Source organism: Helianthus annuus, chromosome 15, assembly GCF_002127325.2.
Source record: "Helianthus annuus cultivar XRQ/B chromosome 15, HanXRQr2.0-SUNRISE, whole genome shotgun sequence".
Lineage (NCBI taxonomy): Eukaryota > Viridiplantae > Streptophyta > Magnoliopsida > Asterales > Asteraceae > Helianthus > Helianthus annuus.
In genome coordinates this window covers 10,895,886-10,922,685 of record NC_035447.2, presented here as the reverse complement: position 1 = coordinate 10,922,685, position 26,800 = coordinate 10,895,886, and the positions used below count along the sequence as shown (strand labels likewise).

Below are 26,800 nucleotides of genomic sequence, written 5' to 3'. Positions count from 1 at the left end.
CACAAGTAAAATTCTTTTTAAACAAATTATGTATAGTTAAATACGATTTTAGTTTCTATAGTCTAAACTCAAATAATATTTTTAGTTCAAACAAATTTAGCTCTTTATAGGTCATTAGTTTCATTTTCGTCTCATTTAAAGCCAAAGCACTAATATTATTCATTTTAGAGTTAAATGCCATTTTAGTTCCTGTGGTTTGGGCTATTTAGCCAGTTTAGTCCAAAGGTTTCATTTTTCGCACGTGAGTCGAAAAAGATTTCACCGTTGCCATTTTAATCCACTAAGTTAACTTCATCCATTATTTCTGTTAACGAGAAATGGAATTCGGTCATTTTATATGGCCGAATTGCCCTTCTAGTTCACAGAATTACATATAAAATGACCGAATTGCCCTTCTCGTTAACAGAAAAATGGATGAAGTGAACCGAGTGGACTAAAATGGTAACAATGAAACCTTTTTGAACCCACATGCGAAAAATAAAACCTTTGGACTAAACTAACAAAATGACTCGAACCAAATGACATTTAACTCTTCACTTTATTTTGCTAACTTTGTGTGAAAAAGACTATAATGCCCTAAGTATTACTTAAATTAATATACCCAAGGGACTATTTGTTTAACCAACCCCCACCTCATCTTTTTTAGCTCATGTGTTTAATATTGTGTTTTACAGTTGGAAAGATTTTTGTGAAGTCGTTTACCCCCTTTTATCTCCGTCAAGCACATGCGATAAAGATCCATCAATTTTCGCCTAGTGGTTGAGAGGCTTAGGTTTTTCAATGGAGACTTAAGTTTATTTTCCACTTGTGTCACTTTGGTGGATTAGACAATGATGGATAAAGCCAAGCCTCCTTGCAAAGGTGCCAGGTTCTATCCTGAGCCCAACCGGGTTTTCGTCCTATCGTGTGTTACACCAGAGAGTGTTCAGCTCTTGTGGTGGCACAACCTCTTTCAAGTGGCAGTCACCGATATGGTTTCCTGAGGGAACGTCCAAGTCAAACTTTGAAGCTAGTGTGGGTCCGGTTAAAACAACATCTTATGGGACAATGAGACTCTTTAATTTGGGGAGTCCGATGACCTAACACAAAAAATTGTCGTTCCAAAAAAAGTGCATGCAATAAAGAAAGACGGACTAATTGTGAAGAAAATCTTGAACAAAATAAAAAATTGTGAAGATAATTTGGTATTGGGCTTTGGAGTTTGTAATTATTGGCACCTATGGACTTAAACCGTATACTGTAGGGCCGAATGATGGGATTGAAGATCAGCGTTAAATGCTTTGAAGATTAATGTGCATTTTAGATTGTGTGCTGTACTTTTTGTTTTTGAGTCATCCCCATTATGGGTAATAGCTTTTGGGCTGGGTGGATAACCCTTTTGTATAGGGCCCATGAGATAGATAGCTATGGGCGGGTTAGTCTCTATTTGGGCGTTCGTCCCAATATTTGACTTAATTGTTCTTTGATTGTAATTTGTAACTAGTAAATTCCCATATACGTTGCCTCGTATTCCCTAAAACTTTTTTTTAACGGGCCAACGAATCCTTCAAATGGGCTACTGGTAACATTCACCACATCGGGATACACTCACCTCCGAACAGGGGAAAACCCTCACCTAAGGCCGAAACCCGTGAACACTCGCCTAAAGGCACGACAGTGCGGTGAGATAAAACCCGCTCAGTTCAAGGATCGAACTAGCGATTAGGGGTGCAAACAAGCCGAGCGGCTCGCGATAAAGCTCCAAAGAACAATAAAAACAAGTTCGTAGTCATTATTATATCATAAACTCGATAGTTAGATCAACTCTAAAATAAAAGTCCCCTAAAGATAAAATAGATAACGATAAAAATATCATAATAAGCCTCTAATTCTTATCAAACTAATATCAATAACGTCCTATAATCTTCCACCATAAAGCTCCAACCAGCCCCCAAATTGTCATGTTGATGAAAGCCATCATTATTCCAAGCTTAAAGAAATCCCGAAGTTTAACATAACCAACTGCAATAAAAACACATCATAACTCACCCATACATTATATAGTTCAGAAAATCAAAAATATAAAAGGATAAAATACCTCCATAATATATCGTCGCATGACCACTGTTGTAATGGGTAAGTGCATAAAAAGGTCCGTATTGTACGCCAAATGCAAGGTAGAAAGTGTTCCGGGGACCTTAGCCGTGAGGTTCATTTTCAGGAAGGCTTGGTATAAAGCATCAATATGGATTGTCTGACCCACAATCAGATAGTGAATCAAGAAATACATCGTCAGGAGGATCAAAAGTTCGATATACCATCCGACTTGCTAAAGACTTCATAAAGCTGCCTACACTTCTAGAAAACCATGGTATGACCCCTAGGACGTTTAGTTGATCCGCCATGCCTTAGAACACTGCGAACCAAGTCAGTGTATTCCAAGCTGCTTTTTCACTTAAGTAGTCGTCCCAGCTCAACACTCTAACTATCAGTAGAACCGATAAGCCCATCATCGTTACAGCCAAAGTTGAAATGTCTAGCCTTTCTCTGCGTGCACAAAAACCAACCATAAGCTACATAATCAAATGGTTACAGACAAGTTGATCGATCTAGTTAAAGCTTACCCGAAGATCCAAAAAGTGACAGTGACAAGCATGGTTCCCAACATCATCCACTCGTTCCTTTTAACGAGCCCCATTTGCTTCAATTTGTTCTTAGCCATAATAGGAGCATCCTTGGTGTGCTTTGTTTTAGGGGGGAATTTTTGTATAAGATGAGCAGAGTAAGCCTAAGAGAAGTGAGCGCAGGGAAAAAGAATTCAACAACTTTTGGGTTACAACTAGGGGTGTTAAGAAATCCGGATCCAAAACTGAATCCGAAATATCCGAAAAATTTGAATGTTCGAAAACCGTATAATCCGAATTTTCGGATTGAGATGTGGATTTCTAAAAGTTTCGGATAATCGGATTATTCGATATCTGAAACTAATAATTTTTTTAAATATACAGTATATGAGCACTATATTTAGTTCGAAATATAGTAAAAATAGTAAATAATCGGATTCGGGCGTGGTTTTATAAAAGTTAGTTGTTTTTAACTTTGAAAATTTGAAAAATCGAACATTGGTTTTGATTAAATCTATGCATGAAACAAATTTTTTGCTTTTCTTATGAATTCGGATATCCGTTTGGGATAGATAAACTGACCTGTTTCAGTCTGCAATAAAAACGAGTTCGTAGTTATTATTACATCATAAACTAGATAGTTGATCAACTCTAAAATAAAAGTCCCTAAAGAAGAAATAGATAACAATAAAGTATCATAATAAGCATTTAATTTCTTATCAAACTAATATCAATAAAGCCCTATAATCTTCCACCATAAAGCTCCAACCAGCCACCAAATTGTCATGTTGATAAAAGCCATCAATATTCCAAGCTTAAAGAAATCCCGAAATTTAACATAACCAATTACAATAAAAACACATCATAACTCACCCATTGTTATATAGTTCAGAAAATCAAACATATAAAAGGATAAAGTACCTCAATAATATATCGCCGCATGACCACTGCTGTAATGGGAAAGTGCACCAAAAAGGTCCATATTGTACGCCAAAAGCAAGGTAGAAAGTGTTCTGGGGACCTTAGCCGTTAGGTTCATTTTCAGGAAGGCTTGGTATAAAGCACCAATATGGATTGTCTGGCCCACAATCAGATAGTGAATGAAGAAATACATCGTCTGGAGGATTAAAAGTTCGATATACCATCCGACTTGCTAAAGACTTCATAAAGCTGCCTACACTTCCAGAAAACCATGGTATGACCCCTAGGACGTTTAGTTGATCCGCCATGCTTTAGAACACTACGAACCAAGTCAGTGTATTCCAAGTTGCTTTTTCACTTAAGCAGTCGTCCCAGCTCAACACTCTAAGTATCAGTAGAACCGATAAGCCCATCATCATTACAGCCAAAGTTGAAATGTCTAGCCTTTCTCTGCATGCACAAAAACCAACCATAAGCTACATAATCAAATGGTTACAAACAAGTTGATCGATCTAGTTAAAGCTTACCCGAAGATCCACAAAGTGACAGTGACAAGCATGGTTCCCAGCATCATCCACTCGTTCCTTTTGACGAGCCCCATTTGCTTCAATTTGTTCTTAGCCATAATAGGAGCATCCTTGGTGTGCTTTGTTTCAGGGGGAAATTTTGTATACGATGAGTGGAGTGAGCATAAGAGAAGTGAGCGCAGGGAAAAAGAATTCAACAACTTTTGGGTTACAACTAGGGGTGTTAAAAAAATCTGGATCCAAAACTGAATCCGAAATATCCGAAAAATTCGAATGTTCGAAAACCGGATAATCCGAATTTTCGGATTGAGATGTGGATTTCTAAAAGTTTCGGATAGTCGGATTATCCGATATATGAAAACTAATAATTTTTTAAATATATAGTATATGAGCACTATGTTTAGTTCAAAAAGTAAAAATAGTAAATAATCGGATTCGGACGTGGATTTATAAAAGTTAGTTGTTTTTAACTTTGAAATTTTGAAAAATCGAACATTGGTTTAGATTTAATCTATGCACGAAACAAATTTTTTAATTTTTTTATGAATTCGGATATCCGTTTGGGATGGATAAACTGACCTGTTTCAGTCTGCAACAAAAACGAGTTCGTAGTTATTATTACATCATAAACCAAATAGTTGGATCAACTCTAAAATAAACGTCCCCTAAAGATGAAATAGATAACGATAAAGTACCATAATAAGCATTTAATTTCTTATCAAACTAATATCAATAAAGCCCTATAATCTTCCACCATAAAGCTCCAACCAGCCACCAAATTGTCATGTTGATAAAAGTCATCAATATTCCAAGCTTAAAGAAATCCCGAAATTTAACATAACCAACTGCAATAAAAACACATCATAACTCACCCATTGTTATATAGTTCAGAAAATTAAACATATAAAAGGATAAAATACCTTGATAATATATCGCCGCATGACCACTACTGTAATAGGTAAGTGCACCAAAAAGGTCCATATTGTACGCCAATAGCAAGGTAGAAAGTGTTCCGGGGACCTTAGCCGTTAGGTGCATTTTCAGGAAGGCTTGGTATAAAGCACCAATATGGGTTATCTAACCCACAATCAGATAGTGAATGAAGAAATACATCGTCTCGAGGATTAAAAGTTCGATATACCATCCGCCTGCTAAAGACTTCAAAAAGCTGCCTACACGTCTAGAAAACCATGGTATGACTCCTAGGACGTTTGGTTGATCCGCCATGCCTAAGAACACTGCGAACCAAGTCAGTGTATTCCAAGCTGCTTTTTCACTTAAGAAGTCGTCCCAGCTCTCAACACTCTAAGTATCAGTAGAACCAATAAGCCCATCATTGCTACAGCCAAAGTTGAAATGTATAGCCTTTCTCTGCTTCCAACCAGAAGCTATACATTCAAATGGTTACAGACAAGTTGATCGAGCTAGTTAAAGCTTACCCGAAGATCCACAAAGTGATAGTGACAAGCGTGGTTCCCAGCATCATCCAAATCCACTCGTTCCTTTTAACAAGACCTATTTGCTCCAGTTTGTTCTTAGCCATAACAGGAGCATTCTTGGTGTACTTTGTTTCATGGAGAAAAAATTGTATACGTTGAGTGGAGTCGGCATAAGAGAAGCTCGCGCGGGGAAACAAAATTCAACAACTTTTGGGTTAGAACTAAGGGTGTTAAAAAATCCGGATCCGAAACTGAATCCGAAATATCCAAAAATTCGTATCCGAAAAATTCGAGTGTTCGAAAACCGGATAATCCGAATTTTCAGATTCAGATGTGGATTTCTAAAAGTTTCGGATAATCGGATTATCCGATAACCGAAAACTAATAATTTTTTTCTAAATATATAGTATATGAGCACTATATTTAGTTCGAAATATCGTAAAAAATAGTAAATAATCAGATTTGGATGTGGATTTATAAAAGTTAGTTGTTTTTAACTTTGAAAATTTGAAAAATCGAACATTGATTTAGTTTTAATCTATGCACGATTTTTTTTTTTGAATTTTTTTATGTATTCGGATATCCCTTTGGGATGGATAAACTGACCTGTTTGATTCTGCAATAAAAACGAATTCGTAGTTATTATTACATCATAAACTAGATAGTTGGATCAACTCTAAAATAAAAGTCCCCTAAAGATGAAATAGTTAACGATAAAAGTATCATAACAAGCATTTAATTTCTTATCAAACTAATATCAATGAAGCCCTATAATCTTCCAACATAAAGCTCCAACCAGCCCCCAAATTGTCATGTTGATAAAAGCCATCAATATTCCAATCTTAAAGAAGTCTCGAAGTTTAACATAACCAACTGCAATAAAAACACATCATAACTCACCCATACATTTTATAGTTCAGAAAATCAAACATATAAAAGGATAAAATACCTCCTTAATATATCGCCGCATGACCACTGCTCTAATGGGTAAGTGAATAAAAAGGGTCCGTATTGTATGCCAAAAGCAAGGTAGAAAGTGTTCCAGGGACCTTTGCCGTTAGGTGCATTTTCAGGAAGGCTTGGTATAAAGCACCAATATGGGTTGTTTGACCCACAATCAAATAGTGAATGAACAAATACATCGTCTAGAGGATTAAAAGTTCGATATACCATCCGACTGCTAATGACTTCAAAGCTGCCTACACGTCTAGAAAACCATGGTATGACCCCTAGGACGTTTAGTTGATCCGCCATGCCTAAGAACACTGCGAACCAAGTCAGTGTATTCCAAGCTGCTTTTTCACTTAAGCAGTCGTCCCAGCTCAACACTTGAGTATCAGTAGAACCGAGAAGCCCATCATCGCTATAGCCAAAGTTGAAATGTCTAGCCTTTCTCTACATGCATAAAAACCAACCGTAAGCTACATAATCAAATGGTTACAGACAAGTTGATTGTCCTAGTTAAGCTTACCCGAACATCCACAAAGTGACAATGACAAGCATGGTTCCCAGCATCATCCACTTGTTCCTTTTAACGAGACCCATTTGCTCCAGTTTGTTCTTAGCCATAATAGCAGCATCCTTGGTGTACTTTGTTTCAGGGGGAAAAAATTTTGTATACGATGAGTGGAGTGAGCATAAGAGAAGCTAGTGCGGGGAAACAGAATTCAACAACTTTTGGGTTGGAACAAGGGGTGTTAAAAAATCGGATCCGAAACCGAATCTGAAATATCCAAAATTTCGGATGCCCGAAAACCGGATAATCTGAATTTTTGGATTCAGATGTGGATTTCTAAAATTTTCGGATAATCGGATTATCCGATATCCAAAAACTAATATTTTTTTTTGAATATATATAGTATATGAGCACTATATTTAGTTCGAAATATAGTAAAAAAATAGTAAATAATCGGATTCGAACGTGGATTTATAAAATTTAGTTGTTTTAAACTTTGAAAATTTGAAAAATCGAACATTGGTTTAGTTTTAATCTATGCACCAAACAAATTTTTTGAATTTTTTTATTAATTCGGATATCCGTTTGAGATGGATAAGCTGACCTATTTCAGTCTGCAATAAATACGAGTTCGTAGTTATTATTACATCATAAACTAGATAGTTGGATCAACTCTAAAATAAAAGTCCCCTAAAGATGAAATAGATAACGATAAAAGTATCGTAATAAGCATTTAATTTCTTATCAAGCTAATATCAATAAAGCCCTATAATCTTCCACCTTAAAGCTCGAACCAGCCCCCAAATTGTCATGTTGATAAAAGCCATCAATATTCCAACCCATGGACTTTTGATTATCACCCCTGAGCTCTCAGCTAATTGCATGCACAACTTGTTTTGTGCTCCACCCGTCAATAATAAAGATGTAGAGCTGCTAGACGCCTGTCGATCCATCCATACACATCAAACAACCAGTTAGTAATCAAACAGGTAGGTAAAAAAAACATATTAATTAACCGTCTCAAAAGGCAGTAATCAAACAGGTAGTTAAAAAAAACAACAGCTTAATTAACCATCTCAAAAAGCAGTAATCTAAGAGGCAGGTAATCAACTCAAAAACACTTCACTAATCTAAACTGTTTCCAATATCGCCATGCTTATCTTGTAGCCTTACCCCTAAAAAACAATTTAATGTAAACAACAATGCCATGATTTTTTTTTTAAATTAGATAACAATATCATATTACAAAATGTATAACTACATGAGTCAACATCAATTACAAGAAAATCAATTAATTTTTTTTGAACAGCCAACAAACTCAATCCCGAGCACTCTCGGGGCACCCACTGGACAAACGGAGTACTCCGAGAGTAACCCGAGTCCACCACCAATTCCGGGGAAAACCCGGTAACCCACCCGCCCGTAGGCACGACAGTGAAATTACCAGTAAAACCCGTTTGGCTCAAGGATCCAACCCAGGTTTCCCTGGGTCTCCTATCATTGCCCACCAGTGCCTCACTCTGCACCAAGTGAGAGTCGAACTTGCATCTCTCAAGAGAAATGCAAGCACTCCACCACTTGGTCTAGAGATCATTGGCAGAAAATCAACTAAATTGGAAAATCAACTAATTGAATCACTAAAAATAAAGGTTGACCGGAGGTTGGATGTGCTGCATAATATATAGTTCAGAAAATCAAAACTATAAAAGGATAAAATACCTCCATAATATATCGTCGCATGACCACTGTTGTAATGGGTAAGTGCATAAAAAGGTCCGTATTGTACGCCAAATGCAAGGTAGAAAGTGTTCCGGGGACCTTAGCCGTGAGGTTCATTTTCAGGAAGGCTTGGTATAAAGCATCAATATGGATTGTCTGACCCACAATCAGATAGTGAATCAAGAAATACATCGTCAGGAGGATTAAAAGTTCGATATACCATCCGACTTGCTAAAGACTTCATAAAGCTGCCTACACTTCCAGAAAACCATGGTATGACCCCTAGGACGTTTAGTTGATCCGCCATGCCTTAGAACACTGCGAACCAAGTCAGTGTATTCCAAGCTGCTTTTTCACTTAAGTAGTCGTCCCAGCTCAACACTCTAACTATCAGTAGAACCGATAAGCCCATCATCGTTACAGCCAAAGTTGAAATGTCTAGCCTTTCTCTGCGTGCACAAAAACCAACCATAAGCTACATAATCAAATGGTTACAGACAAGTTGATCGATCTAGTTAAAGCTTACCCGAAGATCCAAAAAGTGACAGTGACAAGCATGGTTCCCAACATCATCCACTCGTTCCTTTTAACGAGCCCCATTTGCTTCAATTTGTTCTTGTCACACCCCGATTTCCACGTGTCTCACCGGTGGGCCCGGTGGGGGATTACCGTGACGATGTTGGCAACAATATAGTCAAACCACACAATTATATAATGCACAGCGGAAGCTTAAAGATAAATAAATATATTTCAACCTCTGATTGTAATATCAAATGTATTACAGAAGTTGAATATATCCACAGCGGATCAAAAAGTAATAAATATTGTTCATTCAGATGCAGCATCGAGTTTGCGAGACTATGTACGATGCTTAGGACGCCTATACCAGCCCATTACGTATAGTACCTGCATTTAATCTTTTTGGGGAAAATACGTCAGTTTACACTGGTAAATACATTCAACTGACACATTTGAAAATGTTTATTAAAATTGATTTGAATGCACAAGGCACAAACTCTTTTATAACTTGGGAAAATTATAATAAAATCTTGTGAACGTTTTACATGTTCTTTTATGCGTTCAGTAGCCCGGGTCGTGCCGGGTTAAAGATTTATAGACACACCACATTGCGTAAAACCGTAGTATAAAAACCAACGGCTACGTCTTTTAATTTAATGTCGACACTTTATACCGGGTGTACGCCTACACCGGGATGTCGATGGTCGTGGCCATTTCGTAAAATGATGCCAAGGATATCCGGGACAACGGTCATTAAACCCCCAAAGGCTTATAAGAAACAAAACTGTTTAAATGAGCCGATCATATTATTTAATTAACCACCTAAGCGATGGAAGAATATAATGCTCAATCAAGCGGTATTAATATACCGTAACCCAAGCCCATATAGGGGAAATAAGTTAAAGTATTTACCTTTGCAAGTATATTTCCTTAATTTGGATTAAATCACCGATAGCTTTTACTGGGGCTCCTAATCTGGAACGAAGGTTTTAATTAACCTCTTAGAATCCTAACGAGTCGTTATAATGGCCGTAGCCTAGACCGGTTGGTTCTGATATATATAGATATGGTTTAATCGCGCGAAAAGGCGAAAACCGAGAATGGAGTGTGATTCTGACCCAACAAGTTCAGAGACTTGTTTTATACGGGTTTATGGTTCACACTCTGGATTTTGGGGTTCAAATAATATAATTTGACCCGTATCGGCTAAATTATGAAAACTAGTTTCATAAGCCGAACCGTGCGCGCAATAGGCGAAACGGTTAACCATGAGAGTCGTACGCTTATTTCCTAAGTCAATATGCCTTAAATGGGTTGTGGTATCAGTAGGATACCTTCCATGACGCCCGTAACGAGTTTAAGTTAATATTACGCCCCGTAGGGGTTTTTCTGTTGACTTTTTAACTGCACGTTTGACTCGATATTTGACATAGTTAGAGTGGTGATCAGGGGGAACCCTTTTAGAGGTTTATTACCCACATAAATACCAACTCATAACCACTTTTGATTCGTCATAAGACTGAACCATCACTGAGTTATTTTAAAGTCAAACCGTATTTACGACGGTTTGGTTCTTAGCCATTTACTAAGGAAATGTGAAACCACAAAGGGTTAGATCACTTACAGAAGTTGAGGGAAGACTTAAGAACTCAGAGGGATGCTTGAGAGCTTCTTAGAATGATCAGATAGTGTGTTTTGTGTTGTGTGAATGTTATGAGCCAAACTTGGCTATTTATAGTGAAACTAAGCCCTCAAGATCATCACAACTCAGCCTACATTTGATCATGGATCAGGGGCAGGTGTCCCTAAGGTGTATGGGTCAAGTGTAGGGTGCCCATGCCTCATTTATTGAGGTTTGATCGTTCACAATGCTCAAAAGGCAAGAAACTACAAAGTTTCTGCATCTGGGCACTTTACGCGACCCGCATGGAAGTTCCATGCCATTTTAATGCGGGTCGCCTGGGATTCAAATAACAGACGCGTAATAGAGGAGGCTCGCGGCCCACCTCAACTTAACCATAACCTTCACGCGGGTCGCGAGGGGTCTGTTTTTCAGATTTTTAAAATCTTTTGTAATGATTATCAGAATCCGGTAATTAATAACGAAATCTTTCGTAATGACTTACCTGACCTTTCGGGTTTGAAGGGGTAACTTTGCGGTTTGGCCCTCGGTTATTTACCGATAGGGGTCTCGTGTTATTTACCCGCATAATAAAGTCCCTGGTTAGTTTATTAATTGTTTGGAAAGCCTTAACTTTCACTGTTGACGCTTTTAACCCTTCTCCTACGAATTCGATCGTAACTTTCTCGTTTCATAACGAAACTTCGCGAAATTTATATGTTATATTTTAGTGAGTGTATAATACCGTTACAAAGCCTTGGGAACGTTAAAGGGTCACTCAGAGGTATAATTAAACATGTTGACACAGTTAACCCCTGTAGCTTGTAATCTCTCACTTTCTTTCGTTTTTCGCTTTCGTACGATCTATGATACATTCGTTTGAAGGTTCAAGCATTTATTTAGGGTTACTATACAGTATATTTACCCTTGTTGACATTTATAACCCTCGAATTTATATACTTTCAAGGTTTGTCAAAATTAGTCCTTTATTTATTATAGATGCCACGTGAAATCAAATGACACGTGTTAACACATCATTGGACACAAAAATTCGAGGTGTTACATCCTCACCCCCTTAAAATAAATCTCGACCCGAGATTTACTCAAATAAATAGGGGTACTTTTCTTTCATTGTAGCTTCGAATTCCCACGTATATTCAGGACCTCTACGAGCATCCCATTTGACTTTTACAATCGGTACGTGCTTTCTTCGAAGTTTCTTCACCTGTCGATCTTCAATCGACAAAGGTTTTTCTATGAACTTTAAGCTCTCATCTATATGCACATCTGTGTGTGGAATCACCAATGATTCATCGGCGAAGCACTTTTTGAGATTGCAGATGTGGAACACGTTGTGAATTCCATTGAGCTCTTCAGGCAAGTTTAACTTATAGGCGACTGATCCGACACGTTCAATGACCTCAAAAGGTCCTATGTATCTCGGACTCAGCTTGCCCTTCTTGCCGAAACGCATCACCCCCTTCCAGGGTGACACCTTAAGTAATACCTTTTCACCCACTTCGAAGTGAAAATCCTTACGCTTTGGATCAGCGTAGCTCTTCTGCCTATCGCGGGCAGCTTTGAGACGTTCCCGGATCTGGACAATCTTGTCCGTTGTCTGGAAAACAATCTCTGGTCCTGATAATTGGACCTCTCCTACTTCCGCCCAACAAACAGGCGATCTACATTTCCTACCGTATAATGCCTCGAAAGGCGCAGCCTTTATGCTGGTGTGGTAGCTATTATTGTAGGAGAATTCGATTAGGGGTAGGTTCTTATCCCAGTTACCGCCTAAATCGATTGCACATGCACGAAGCATGTCTTCTAGTGTTTGGATAGTACGCTCACTTTGACCGTCCGTCTGTGGATGGTAATCCGTACTAAAGTTTAAACGCGTGCCCAAAGATTGCTGGAAACTTTTCCAGAAATGAGACGTGTATCTAGTATCCCTGTCGGAGATAATAGACACAGGTATGCCGTGTAAGGCTACAATCTTATCTACATAAAGTTGGGCTAACATATCGGAGCTATACGTCTCCTTGATGGGTAGAAAATGAGCTGATTTGGTCAGCCTATCAACTATGACCCATATTGTATCGTTTCCTTTCCTGGTTTTGGGTAACTTGGTTATGAAGTCCATAGTTACGCATTCCCACTTCCACTCGGGAAGTTCAGGCTGTTGTAGCAAGCCAGACGGCTTTTGGTGCTCGGCTTTGACTTGAGCACAAGTCAAGCACTTTGCTACGTGGGCGGCTACAGACTTTTTCAAGCCTATCCACCAATAATTTGCCTTTAAGTCTTGGTACATTTTGTCTGCACCCGGATGGACTGAGTATTTGGAACTATGGGCTTCCTAGAGGATAACATCTCGTAGTCCTCCATAAATTGGAACCCATATACGCCCGTTCAATCTAAGGATTCCATCCTTGCTAAGAGTCAACTGCTCCTCAGTTACTCCCAGCTTTTCATTAGGATAATTAGCTTCCAACACAGCCTCTCGCTGTGCAGCTAATATCTTTTCATTTAAATTGTTCTTGACCTCAATGCTTTTGGCATTGATTCGAATAGGTTTTACCCTTTCCTTTCTGCTCAAGGCATCGGCGACTACATTCGCCTTGCCGGGATGGTACCTGATCTCGCAATCATAGTCATTCAAGGTTTCCATCCAACGGCGCTGCCTCATGTTCAACTCCTTCTGGTTGAACAGGTGCTGGAGGCTTTTGTGATCAGAATAAATCACGAACTTAATACCATAAAGGTAATGCCTCCATAGTTTCAGTGCAAATACAACGGCACCCAACTCCAAATCATGGGTGGTGTAATTCTTTTCATGCACCTTTAATTGCCTTGAAGCATAGGCAATCACCTTGCCCTTCTGCATAAGCACACACCCCATGCCCGTGTGCGATGCATCGCAGTAAACTACGAATTCATCTGTACCTTCTGGTAATGTCAGCACAGGTGCATTGCTTAGCTTTTGCTTCAGTATTTCGAAGGACTCTTGCTGCTTTGGGCCCCAAATAAACTTTTCTTTCTTCTTGGTTAGGGAAGTCAAGGGCGTAGCAATCCTCGAAAAATTCTCAATAAACCTCCGGTAGTATCCTGCTAACCCCAGGAAACTACGGATTTCGGTAGGCGTCTTTGGCTCTTGCCAGTTCATGACCGCCTCTACCTTAGCGGGATCCACTTGAATACCACGCTCACTCACAACGTGTCTTAAAAACTGAACCTCTCGTAGCCAGAATTCACATTTCGAGAATTTGGCGTAGAGTTTCTCACGTTGTAGTAATTCGAGAATGCAACGGAGGTGCTTCTCGTGGTCTGCTTGGTTCTTGGAATATATAAGGATATCGTCGATGAAGACTATGACAAATTTGTCCAAATACGGCTTGCAGACGCGATTCATGAGATCCATGAACGCAGCCGGTGCATTTGTGAGCCCAAAAGGCATCACTAGGAACTCGTAATGACCATAGCGAGTCCTAAATGCTGTCTTATGTACATCTTCATCTCTGACCCTTAGCTGATGATAACCCGACCTCAGGTCGATCTTCGAGAAATAGCTCGCTCCTTGCAGCTGATCGAACAGATCGTCGATCCTTGGCAAAGGATATCTATTCTTTATGGTAACTTTATTTAGCTCTCGGTAGTCGATGCACAACCGCATCGATCCGTCCTTCTTCTTTACAAATAGGACTGGTGCTCCCCAGGGAGATGAACTAGGTCTGATAAAACCTTTCGCCAGCAGTTCATCCAACTGGGTCCTCAGTTCTTTCATTTCCGTTGTAGCTAGCCTGTAAGGTGCTCTTGCTATCGGAGCTGCTCAAGGAATGATGTCTATCCTGAACTCCACTTGTCTATCTGGTGGCAAACCAGGTAGTTCTTCAGGAAAAACCTCGGGGTATTCAGAAATGACAGGAAGATCCTCGATCTTCGGCTTCGGTTCTTCAATTATCACCTGAGCCATGTAAATTACGCAGCCTCTGTTCAAACACCTTGAAGCTTTCAGCATAGATACGTCTTTGGGCAATCCGTACTGCGTATCCCCTCGAATGGTAAGCGATTCACCACTCGGAGTCTTTAGCACTATATGCCTCTTGCCGCAAATGATTTGGGCCTGATTACGGGATAACCAGTCCATGCCTAGCACAATGTCAAAACCCGCTAATTTGAAGGGAAGTAGAGATAAAGGAAAAGAATGGTTCCTAATGGACATTTCACATCCTTCTAGAACAGTTGAGACGGTTTCTATCGTGCCGTCTGCTAACTCTACTTCGTATTTCATATCAAGGGTTTTGATAGGCATATTTAGTAGTTGGCAAAATTTCTGGTCTACAAAGGATTTATCAGCGCCAGAATCGAATAGTACTCTTGCAAATATATTATTTACGAGGAAAGTACCTGTAAGCACATTGTCGTTCTGGACCGCTTCCTTTGCATCCATGCGAAAAACTCTCGCATTTGACTTCTTTGTTTCTTCCGCCTTCTTGGCATACTTAGGGCAGTTACTCTTGATGTGCCCCTTTTCATTACAACCATAGCAGGTTGCATCCTTGATTTTCTTGCACTCCACAGTCTTATGATCCTTGGACTTGCATAGTCCACAGGAAGGAGTCTTTGATTGCGACTGTGAGTTTGATGCAAATCTGCATTTCCCAGAGTGGGGTTTCTTGCAGATCTTGCAGTTGGGCCTTTCACCATTTTGCCCATCCTTCTTTGCCTCCGACCCTCTTTTGCCTTCACCGTTTCCACGGTGCTTCTTCCCTGATCTTCGTGAGGTATCATCCTCACGTTTTCTCTTCTCAGCCTCCTTGTTCCTTAGTGTCCTCAGACGGACAGCGTCTAGGGTAAGAGACAAGGAGAGGTCAGTAACTGACCTGAAGGTCGTCGGCCGAGAGACCTTTACACTCGCCTTTATTGCAGGCTCCAAGCCCCCAATAAAACGGGCGATTCTTCGGGGTTCTGGTGTCACAAGGTATGGGACCAGACGAGACATGGTATTGAAACTCGTCAAATATGCCTGGCAGTCCAGGTTCGTCATCACTAGTGACACAAAGTCAGCCTCGATCTTCTCAACTTCATGCTGAGGGCAGTAGTTTTCTTTAATGAGAGCAATAAATTCCTCCCATGTCATTTTGTACAAAGCAGACTTACCAGATGCCTGCACCAACGCCCTCCACCATGCCAGGGCCTCGCCCTTGAATGACTGTGACACATACTTCACCACATCCCTCGCTGCACACCCGCTGATGTCCACAATAGTGTCCATCTCGTCTAGCCAGGTGATACAATCAACAGCACCTTTTTCCCTGTAAATTCCCGGGGCTTACAAGATACAAAGTATTTGTAAGTGCAACCCTTAGCATTTGATGCATCAGTATATTCTCTATCGCGATGAACGCTGTTCTCAGTGGACGAGTGTTTGTCGTCATCTTTCTTGGGTTCAGAGGGTGGTTTGGAGTGTGTCTTTGGTTTAGAGGGTGGCTTTGACACGGTTCTGCCTTGGGACTCAGTATATTGACGATCAAGAGCTGCCTGAACAGCATTGTCAATCAGAGCCTTCAGTTGTGCGCCTGTCAATTGCACTGGTGTATTGTCGTAGTTATCATCATTAGTATGGCTATTTTCTCCGTTGGGATCCGCCATTGTAACTTGAATCTGTTACGGAAGATAACAAAATTTTATTCAGGAGATTATTATATAATTGTCTTTTATGACAATTTTGTCAACCATGGTACAGAGACCATATTTGGTTAACTTATTACTTCATTACATATTAGGATTTGAATATATCCTATTTCAGCTATCTAAATAGTATTGGCGGCATAAAGCCTAATCATGATGATGTTTTATAATATTAGCCGAGATTTCAGAGAATCAAAGGCATAGAGATTTGAACCGTAGTTCTCTTACCCCTTTCTGGCAGGGAGTCATAGACCACCACTGTTTTTTGTCGTTATAAGACAATTATTACGGCCCATTGGCACTACATCTCTAATGGATGTTTTAATATGGTTGGCCCGTAGGCACTACATCTCTAATGGATGTTTTAATAAGATTGGCCCGTAGGCACTACATCACTAATGGATGTTTTAATAAGATTGGCCCGTAGGCACTACATCACTAATGGATGTTTTAATAATATTGGCCCGTAGGCACTACATCACTAATGGATGTTTTAATAAGATTGGCCCGTAGGCACTACATCACTAATGGATGTTTTAATAATATTGGCCCGTAGGCACTACATCACTAATGGATGTTTTAATAAGATTGGCCCGTAGGCACTACATCACTAATGGATGTTTTAATAAGATTGATCACCTTCATTGGTGATTTAACCCACGATTTATAAATCATTTAGTTGGGTTTTTGAAATCCTTAAAGGATTATTGTATAAGAATGACGTGCGTGATTTTAACGAATCACATCTGCCATGATTGTTAACATGCGTACAGAGGTTAACAGGGAATCAGAATCTTTTCAATTAGGTCGTACCATCTTGACTGGATCTTAAAAGACACCAAGCTAGGTTTCACCTTTTAAGATTCTCTATCTAGGCAGATCAAATATAAAAGGAATGGTTTTGATTTATTTTATACATATTAAAACAAAACTCATAACATACATTCCATAATCTCAAATACAATTACATATTGCCCTAAACGGGTCTTTCAAATAGTACATACCTCCATAGAGGTTTTAAAATAAGTGACAAGTCCACGCAGGGACTAATACAAGATAGGTGTCCATGTAAGGACTCAAAGATAAGTCCACGTAGGGACTGAAATATGATAAGTGTCCACGCAGGGACTTATTTCAAAGTAGGAATTACATTAGTATTACTATTAAGGGCTAGTGGTCACGTTTCTTCTTTTTGCCCTTTAGTAGGTTCGCCAAGCCTTTGAGAAATCCTCGGTGGCTCTTTTTCTCTTCTTCGAACTCTCTCTCCACACGATCTAGTCGATGGAGTATCTCTTCCTGTTCAGGAGGAGAGAATCGTGGTTGTGGCGCTTGTTGCGGAACTGGGGGTCTGGGAGGTATTGGATACCCATGAGCTGAGTAGTCCGGTGGTCCCATGTTCCCATGAGCTCCGTCAGGGTAGCGCGCATTATATCTAGCCGACACCACATATGGGTCGCGCTCATAGCCGTAGTTGTATTGTGCTTATGACGGTTCGAACGGGTTGTAAGCCGTTCGTCCCGTATAAGCAGGTATGGGTTGGTCATACCCAAATGGTGGCGAATTTTGTGCAGCTGGTGCGGAGTTCGCCTCCTGTATAGGACTTGAAGGTCCTTCTTCTTGTAGTGGCGGATAGTGGCTACTACTAGAATGTCGAGGAGTGCTGAAGTGAATACCCCCTCCTCCTCGTGTGGACATACGAGCATTTGTCCTCCTACGCCTCGGCGGATCAGGCATTACTGGTTGCGCCGGTGGCGGAGGTGGTGGCGTAACTGCCTCAAAGCGTGAATCCTCAGAGGGATCCTGTGGATGTCGCGGTTGTTGTGATGTCTGTTGAGGTGGTGTGTAGTACCACTCATGTCGGTCAAACATCGCTTGGAAACTGTCAGGTCCCTGATAGGGTGTGCCATGGAAGGATGACCCATCAGAGACTTCTATCGGATGCGTGGGCGTACCACGCGCAGGTTCAGTTGGATCAGTATCTTCGTCCATATGGTCCTCGGAGAAATGATCTTGTGGCCCTAGTGGAACAAAACCTGAAGGTTCCTGTATGTAGTCAGCCGGATTAAACTGGCTTATGTAGTATGGAGTAGGGTCGTCATAATTCCGGGTCGATACCGAACGTTGTAGAGGTATGAAGGAAGGTTGTGGGTTGTTGGGATCATTTTCTGAGTTTGGCCCAAAGGAGTGCCGGTAGGATGGCGTCGAGCTGTGCGAGGTGGAATGCCTCGCGGGTTCATAAAGATCTCTTCGTCGTTGTGGCTCTTCGCTCCGTGTCATCGAAGGATGTCTTGTACCAGATGGTCCAGCTTCGTTATCGTGATGTGTCACGACTTCTCCTCTTCCTCTTCCTCGGAATATAACAGGTGGCATTTTCCTGCTTTATAAAACTTTAAATTCCAATAATAAAAGAAAAAGACAAAACTGGAATAACAATTCGAATTTGTCCTAAGTTCTTGTCTAGACTCAAGTATGTGCAATTGTGTCATTGAGATTAAACACATTAGGATAGTGTTTAATTCACTCAATGTTGGCTCTGATACCAACCTGTCACACCCCGATTTCCACGTGTCTCACCGGTGGGCCCGGTGGGGGATTACCGTGACGATGTTGGCAACAATATAGTCAAACCACACAATTATATAATGCACAGCGGAAGCTTAAAGATAAATAAATATATTTCAACCTCTGATTGTAATATCAAATGTATTACAGAAGTTGAATATATCCACAGCGGATCAAAAAGTAATAAATATTGTTCATTCAGATGCAGCATCGAGTTTGCGAGACTATGTACGATGCTTAGGACGCCTATACCAGCCCATTACGTATAGTACCTGCATTTAATCTTTTTGGGGAAAATACGTCAGTTTACACTGGTAAATACATTCAACTGACACATTTGAAAATGTTTATTAAAATTGATTTGAATGCACAAGGCACAAACTCTTTTATAACTTGGGAAAATTATAATAAAATCTTGTGAACGTTTTACATGTTCTTTTATGCGTTCAGTAGCCCGGGTCGTGCCGGGTTAAAGATTTATAGACACACCACATTGCGTAAAACCGTAGTATAAAAACCAACGGCTACATCTTTTAATTTAATGTCGACACTTTATACCGGGTGTACGCCTACACCGGGATGTCGATGGTCGTGGCCATTTCGTAAAATGATGCCAAGGATATCCGGGACAACGGTCATTAAACCCCCCAAAGGCTTATAAGAAACAAAACTGTTTAAATGAGCCGATCATATTATTTAATTAACCACCTAAGCGATGGAAGAATATAATGCTCAATCAAGCGGTATTAATATACCGTAACCCAAGCCCATATAGGGGAAATAAGTTAAAGTATTTACCTTTGCAAGTATATTTCCTTAATTTGGATTAAATCACCGATAGCTTTTACTGGGGCTCCTAATCTGGAACGAAGGTTTTAATTAACCTCTTAGAATCCTAACGAGTCGTTATAATGGCCGTAGCCTAGACCGGTTGGTTCTGATATATATAGATATGGTTTAATCGCGCGAAAAGGCGAAAACCGAGAATGGAGTGTGATTCTGACCCAACAAGTTCAGAGACTTGTTTTATACGGGTTTATGGTTCACACTCTGGATTTTGGGGTTCAAATAATATAATTTGACCCGTATCGGCTAAATTATGAAAACTAGTTCCATAAGCCGAACCGTGCGCGCAATAGGCGAAACGGTTAACCATGAGAGTCGTACGCTTATTTCCTAAGTCAATATGCCTTAAATGGGTTGTGGTATCAGTAGGATACCTTCCGTGACGCCCGTAACGAGTTTAAGTTAATATTACGCCCCGTAGGGGTTTTTCGGTCATTTTAAAGACTTTAAAAGGGCTTTTCGAGTTCTACAGGAAATCTGAGTTTCCCGAACAGCTTATAAAGCTTAAAATACTTTATTTATTATTTAAAATCAGTAGCAACTGGAATCGGGTCAAAAGACCTTGTAGAACTCATGTTTTGGCCGAAAAGGGCATATTCGGTATTTACCGAATCGTAGCCATAACCGCAGGTTATGAGCGAGGTAAAAATTATTAAAAATCTTTAAAATTCCCAAAATATTATTTTAATACAGTAGGTAAAAGTTTTGGTGACGAAATCTTGGTTTAGATAGGTGTTATGCTAATTGCGCCGTTAATTACTAAAGTTTACTTTAAATGCGCCATTTAGCATAACTCTCATTCTAGACCTCGGATTGACGTGAAACTTTAAGGACATGCTTATAATTTAATAAGCAAAGTTCTGGTCCATTCACGTGTCCGAAATACTCGTTTTAATTTCAAAAGGCCGTTACGGTCAACTTTTAGGCGAATGACGGAAATGCGCAAAAGACTCGGATAACTCATGAACCGATCACAGAGGTTTATACCAACATGTGACCTGGTCCTAAGAGAGTTCTAAGGCATATCTATACCTCACTAAAACGGGTCAGAACTGAACTCAAAGCAAAAGTCAAACTTTTGCGACATTCGGCTCCGAACCGGGTCAATATAGCAACGGTCGATTCAAACGAGCGCAAACAAGTTTATATACTTATTATCATGTTTTATGATTGTCAAAACAGGTTTCATAGTATGTACATTACGGATTATGCATAAATCGCTAAAATAGCTTTCTGTTGACTTTTTAACCGCACGTTTGACTCGATATTTGACATAGTTAGAGTGGTGATCAGGGGGAACCCTTTTAGAGGTTTATTACCCACATAAATACCAACTCATAACCACTTTTGATTCGTCATAAGACTGAACCATCACTGAGTTATTTTAAAGTCAAACCGTATTTACGACGGTTTGGTTCTTAGCCATTTACTAAGGAAATGTGAAACCACAAAGGGTTAGATCACTTACAGAAGTTGAGGGAAGACTTAAGAACTCAGAGGGATGCTTGAGAGCTTCTTAGAATGATCAGATAGTGTGTTTTGTGTTGTGTGAATGTTATGAGCCAAACTTGGCTATTTATAGTGAAACTAAGCCCTCAAGATCATCACAACTCAGCCTACATTTGATCATGGATCAGGGGCAGGTGTCCCTAAGGTGTATGGGTCAAGTGTAAGGTGCCCATGCCTCATTTATTGAGGTTTGATCGTTCACAATGCTCAAAAGGCAAGAAACTACAAAGTTTCTGCATCTGGGCACTTTACGCGACCCGCATGGAAGTTCCATGCCATTTTAATGCGGGTCGCCTGGGATTCAAATAACAGACGCGTAATAGAGGAGGCTCGCGGCCCGCCTCAACTTAACCATAACCTTCACGCGGGTCGCGAGGGGTCTGTTTTTCAGATTTTTAAAATCTTTTGTAATGATTATCAGAATCCGGTAATTAATAACGAAATCTTTCGTAATGACTTACCTGACCTTTCGGGTTTGAAGGGGTAACTTTGCGGTTTGGCCCTCGGTTATTTACCGATAGGGGTCTCGTGTTATTTACCCGCATTATAAAGTCCCTGGTTAGTTTATTAATTGTTTGGAAAGCCTTAACTTTCACTGTTGACGCTTTTAACCCTTCTCCTACGAATTCGATCGTAACTTTCTCGTTTCATAACGAAACTTCGCGAAATTTATATGTTATATTTTAGTGAGTGTATAATACCGTTACAAAGCCTTGGGAACGTTAAAAGGTCACTCAGAGGTATAATTAAACATGTTGACACAGTTAACCCCTGTAGCTTGTAATCTCTCACTTTCTTTCGTTTTTCGCTTTCGTACGATCTATGATACATTCGTTTGAAGGTTCAAGCATTTATTTAGGGTTACTATACAGTATATTTACCCTTGTTGACATTTATAACCCTCGAATTTATATACTTTCAAGGTTTGTCAAAATTAGTCCTTTATTTATTATAGATGCCACGTGAAATCAAATGACACGTGTTAACACATCATTGGACACAAAAATTCGAGGTGTTACAGTTCTTAGCCATAATAGGAGCATCCTTGGTGTGCTTTGTTTTAGGGGGGGAATTTTTGTATAAGATGAGCAGAGTAAGCATAAGAGAAGTGAGCGCAGGGAAAAAGAATTCAACAACTTTTGGGTTACAACTAGGGGTGTTAAGAAATCCGGATCCAAAACTGAATCTGAAATATCCGAAAAATTTGAATGTTCGAAAACCGGATAATCCGAATTTTCGGATTGAGATGTGGATTTCTAAAAGTTTCGGATAATCGGATTATTCGATATCTGAAAACTAATAATTTTTTTAAATATACAGTATATGAGCACTATATTTAGTTCGAAATATAGTAAAAATAGTAAATAATCGGATTCGGGCGTGGTTTTATAAAAGTTAGTTGTTTTTAACTTTGAAAATTTGAAAAATCGAACATTGGTTTTGATTAAATCTATGCATGAAACAAATTTTTTGCTTTTCTTATGAATTCGGATATCCGTTTGGGATGGATAAACTGACCTGTTTCAGTCTGCAATAAAAACGAGTTCGTAGTTATTATTACATCATAAACTAGATAGTTGATCAACTCTAAAATAAAAGTCCCTAAAGAAGAAATAGATAACAATAAAGTATCATAATAAGCATTTAATTTCTTATCAAACTAATATCAATAAAGCCCTATAATCTTCCACCATAAAGCTCCAACCAGCCACCAAATTGTCATGTTGATAAAAGCCATCAATATTCCAAGCTTAAAGAAATCCCGAAATTTAACATAGCCAATTACAATAAAAACACATCATAACTCACCCATTGTTATATAGTTCAGAAAATCAAACATATAAAAGGATAAAGTACCTCAATAATATATCGCCGCATGACCACTGCTGTAATGGGAAAGTGCACCAAAAAGGTCCATATTGTACGCCAAAAGCAAGGTAGAAAGTGTTCTGGGGACCTTAGCCGTTAGGTTCATTTTCAGGAAGGCTTGGTATAAAGCACCAATATGGATTGTCTGGCCCACAATCAGATAGTGAATGAAGAAATACATCGTCTGGAGGATTAAAAGTTCGATATACCATCCGACTTGCTAAAGACTTCATAAAGCTGCCTACACTTCCAGAAAACCATGGTATGACCCCTAGGACGTTTAGTTGATCCGCCATGCTTTAGAACACTATGAACCAAGTTAGTGTATTCCAAGTAGCTTTTCCACTTAAGCAGTCGTCCCAGCTCAACACTCTAAGTATCAGTAGAACCGATAAGCCCATCATCATTACAGCCAAAGTTGAAATGTCTAGCCTTTCTCTGCATGCACAAAAACCAACCATAAGCTACATAATCAAATGGTTACAAACAAGTTGATCGATCTAGTTAAAGCTTACCCGAAGATCCACAAAGTGACAGTGACAAGCATGGTTCCCAGCATCATCCACTCGTTCCTTTTAACGAGCCCCTTTTGATTCAATTTGTTCTTAGCCATAATAGGAGCATCCTTGGTGTGCTTTGTTTTAGGGGGAAATTTTGTATACGATGAGTGGAGTGAGCATAAGAGAAGTGAGCGCAGGGAAAAAGAATTCAACAACTTTTGGGTTACAACTAGGGGTGTTAAAAAAATCCGGATCCAAAACTGAATCCGAAATATCCGAAAAATTCGAATGTTCGAAAACCGGATAATCCGAATTTTCGGATTGAGATGTGGATTTCTAAAAGTTTCGGATAGTCGGATTATCCGATATATGAAAACTAATAATTTTTTTAAATATATAGTATATGAGCACTATGTTTAGTTCAAAAAGTAAAAATAGTAAATAATCGGATTCGGACGTGGATTTATAAAAGTTAGTTGTTTTTAACTTTGAAATTTTGAAAAATCGAACATTGGTTTAGATTTAATCTATGCACGAAACAAATTTTTTAATTTTTTTATGAATTCGGATATCCGTTTGGGATGGATAAACTGACCTGTTTCAGTCTGCAACAAAAACGAGTTCGTAGTTATTATTACATCATAAACCAGATAGTTGGATCAACTCTAAAATAAACGTCCCCTAAAGATGAAATAGATAACGATAAAGTACCATAATAAGCATTTAATTTCTTATCAAACTAATATCAATAAAGCCCTATAATCTTCCACCATAAAGCTCCAACCAGCCACCAAATTGTCATGTTGATAAAAGTCATCAATATTCCAAGCTTAAAGAAATCCCGAAATTTAACATAACCAACTGCAATAAAAAACATCATAACTCACCCATTGTTATATAGTTCAGAAAATTAAACATATAAAAGGATAAAATACCTTGATAATATATCGCCGCATGACCACTACTGTAATGGGTAAGTGCACCAAAAAGGTCCATATTGTACGCCAATAGCAAGGTAGAAAGTGTTCCGGGGACCTTAGCCGTTAGGTGCATTTTCAGGAAGGCTTGGTATAAAGCACCAATATGGGTTATCTAACCCACAATCAGATAGTGAATGAAGAAATACATCGTCTCGAGGATTAAAAGTTCGATATACCATCCGCCTGCTAAAGACTTCAAAAAGCTGCCTACACGTCTAGAAAACCATGGTATGACTCCTAGGATGTTTGGTTGATCCGCCATGCCTAAGAACACTGCGAACCAAGTCAGTGTATTCCAAGCTGCTTTTTCACTTAAGAAGTCGTCCCAGCTCTCAACACTCTAAGTATCAGTAGAACCAATAAGCCCATCATTGCTACAGCCAAAGTTGAAATGTCTAGCCTTTCTCTGCATCCAACCAGAAGCTATACATTCAAATGGTTACAGACAAGTTGATCGAGCTAGTTAAAGCTTACCCGAAGATCCACAAAGTGATAGTGACAAGCGTGGTTCCCAGCATCATCCAAATCCACTCATTCCTTTTAACAAGACCTATTTGCTCCAGTTTGTTCTTAGCCATAACAGGAGCATTCTTGGTGTACTTTGTTTCATGGAGAAAAAATTGTATACGTTGAGTGGAGTCGGCATAAGAGAAGCTCGCGCGGGGAAACAAAATTCAACAACTTTTGGGTTAGAACTAAGGGTGTTAAAAAATCCGGATCCGAAACTGAATCTGAAATATCCAAAAATTCGTATCCGAAAAATTCGAGTGTTCGAAAACCGGATAATCCGAATTTTCGGATTCAGATGTGGATTTCTAAAAGTTTCGGATAATCGGATTATCCGATAACCGAAAACTAATAATTTTTTTCTAAATATATAGTATATGAGCACTATATTTAGTTTGAAATATCGTAAAAAATAGTAAATAATCAGATTTGGATGTGGATTTATAAAAGTTAGTTGTTTTTAACTTTGAAAATTTGAAAAATCGAACATTGATTTAGTTTTAATCTATGCACGAATTTTTTTTTTTGAATTTTTTTATGTATTCGGATATCCCTTTGGGATGGATAAACTGACCTGTTTGATTCTGCAATAAAAACGAATTCGTAGTTATTATTACATCATAAACTAGATAGTTGGATCAACTCTAAAATAAAAGTCCCCTAAAGATGAAATAGTTAACGATAAAAGTATCATAACATGCATTTAATTTCTTATCAAACTAATATCAATGAAGCCCTATAATCTTCCAACATAAAGCTCCAAGCAGCCCCCAAATTGTCATGTTGATAAAAGCCATCAATATTCCAATCTTAAAGAAGTCTCGAAGTTTAACATAACCAACTGCAATAAAAACACATCATAACTCACCCATACATTTTATAGTTCAGAAAATCAAACATATAAAAGGATAAAATACCTCCTTAATATATCGCCGCATGACCACTGCTCTAATGGGTAAGTGAATAAAAAGGGTCCGTATTGTATGCCAAAAGCAAGGTAGAAAGTGTTCCAGGGACCTTTGCCGTTAGGTGCATTTTCAGGAAGGCTTGGTATAAAGCACCAATATGGGTTGTTTGACCCACAATCAAATAGTGAATGAACAAATACATCGTCTAGAGGATTAAAAGTTCGATATACCATCCGACTGCTAATGACTTCAAAGCTGCCTACACGTCTAGAAAACCATGGTATGATCCCTAGGACGTTTAGTTGATCCGCCATGCCTAAGAACACTGCGAACCAAGTCAGTGTATTCCAAGCTGCTTTTTCACTTAAGCAGTCATCCCAGCTCAACACTTGAGTATCAGTAGAACCGAGAAGCCCATCATCGCTATAGCCAAAGTTGAAATGTCTAGCCTTTCTCTACATGCATAAAAACCAACCGTAAGCTACATAATCAAATGGTTACAGACAAGTTGATTGTCCTAGTTAAGCTTACCCGAACATCCACAAAGTGACAATGACAAGCATGGTTCCCAGCATCATCCACTTGTTCCTTTTAACGAGACCCATTTGCTCCAGTTTGTTCTTAGCCAT

General features: G+C 39.2%; 1 pseudogene; it reads right to left on the bottom strand.

Annotated features, from left to right (window-relative positions):
* Window positions 1-1,885: 1,885 nt before the first annotated feature.
* LOC110913259 lies at window positions 1,886-26,800 on the bottom strand (annotated as a pseudogene).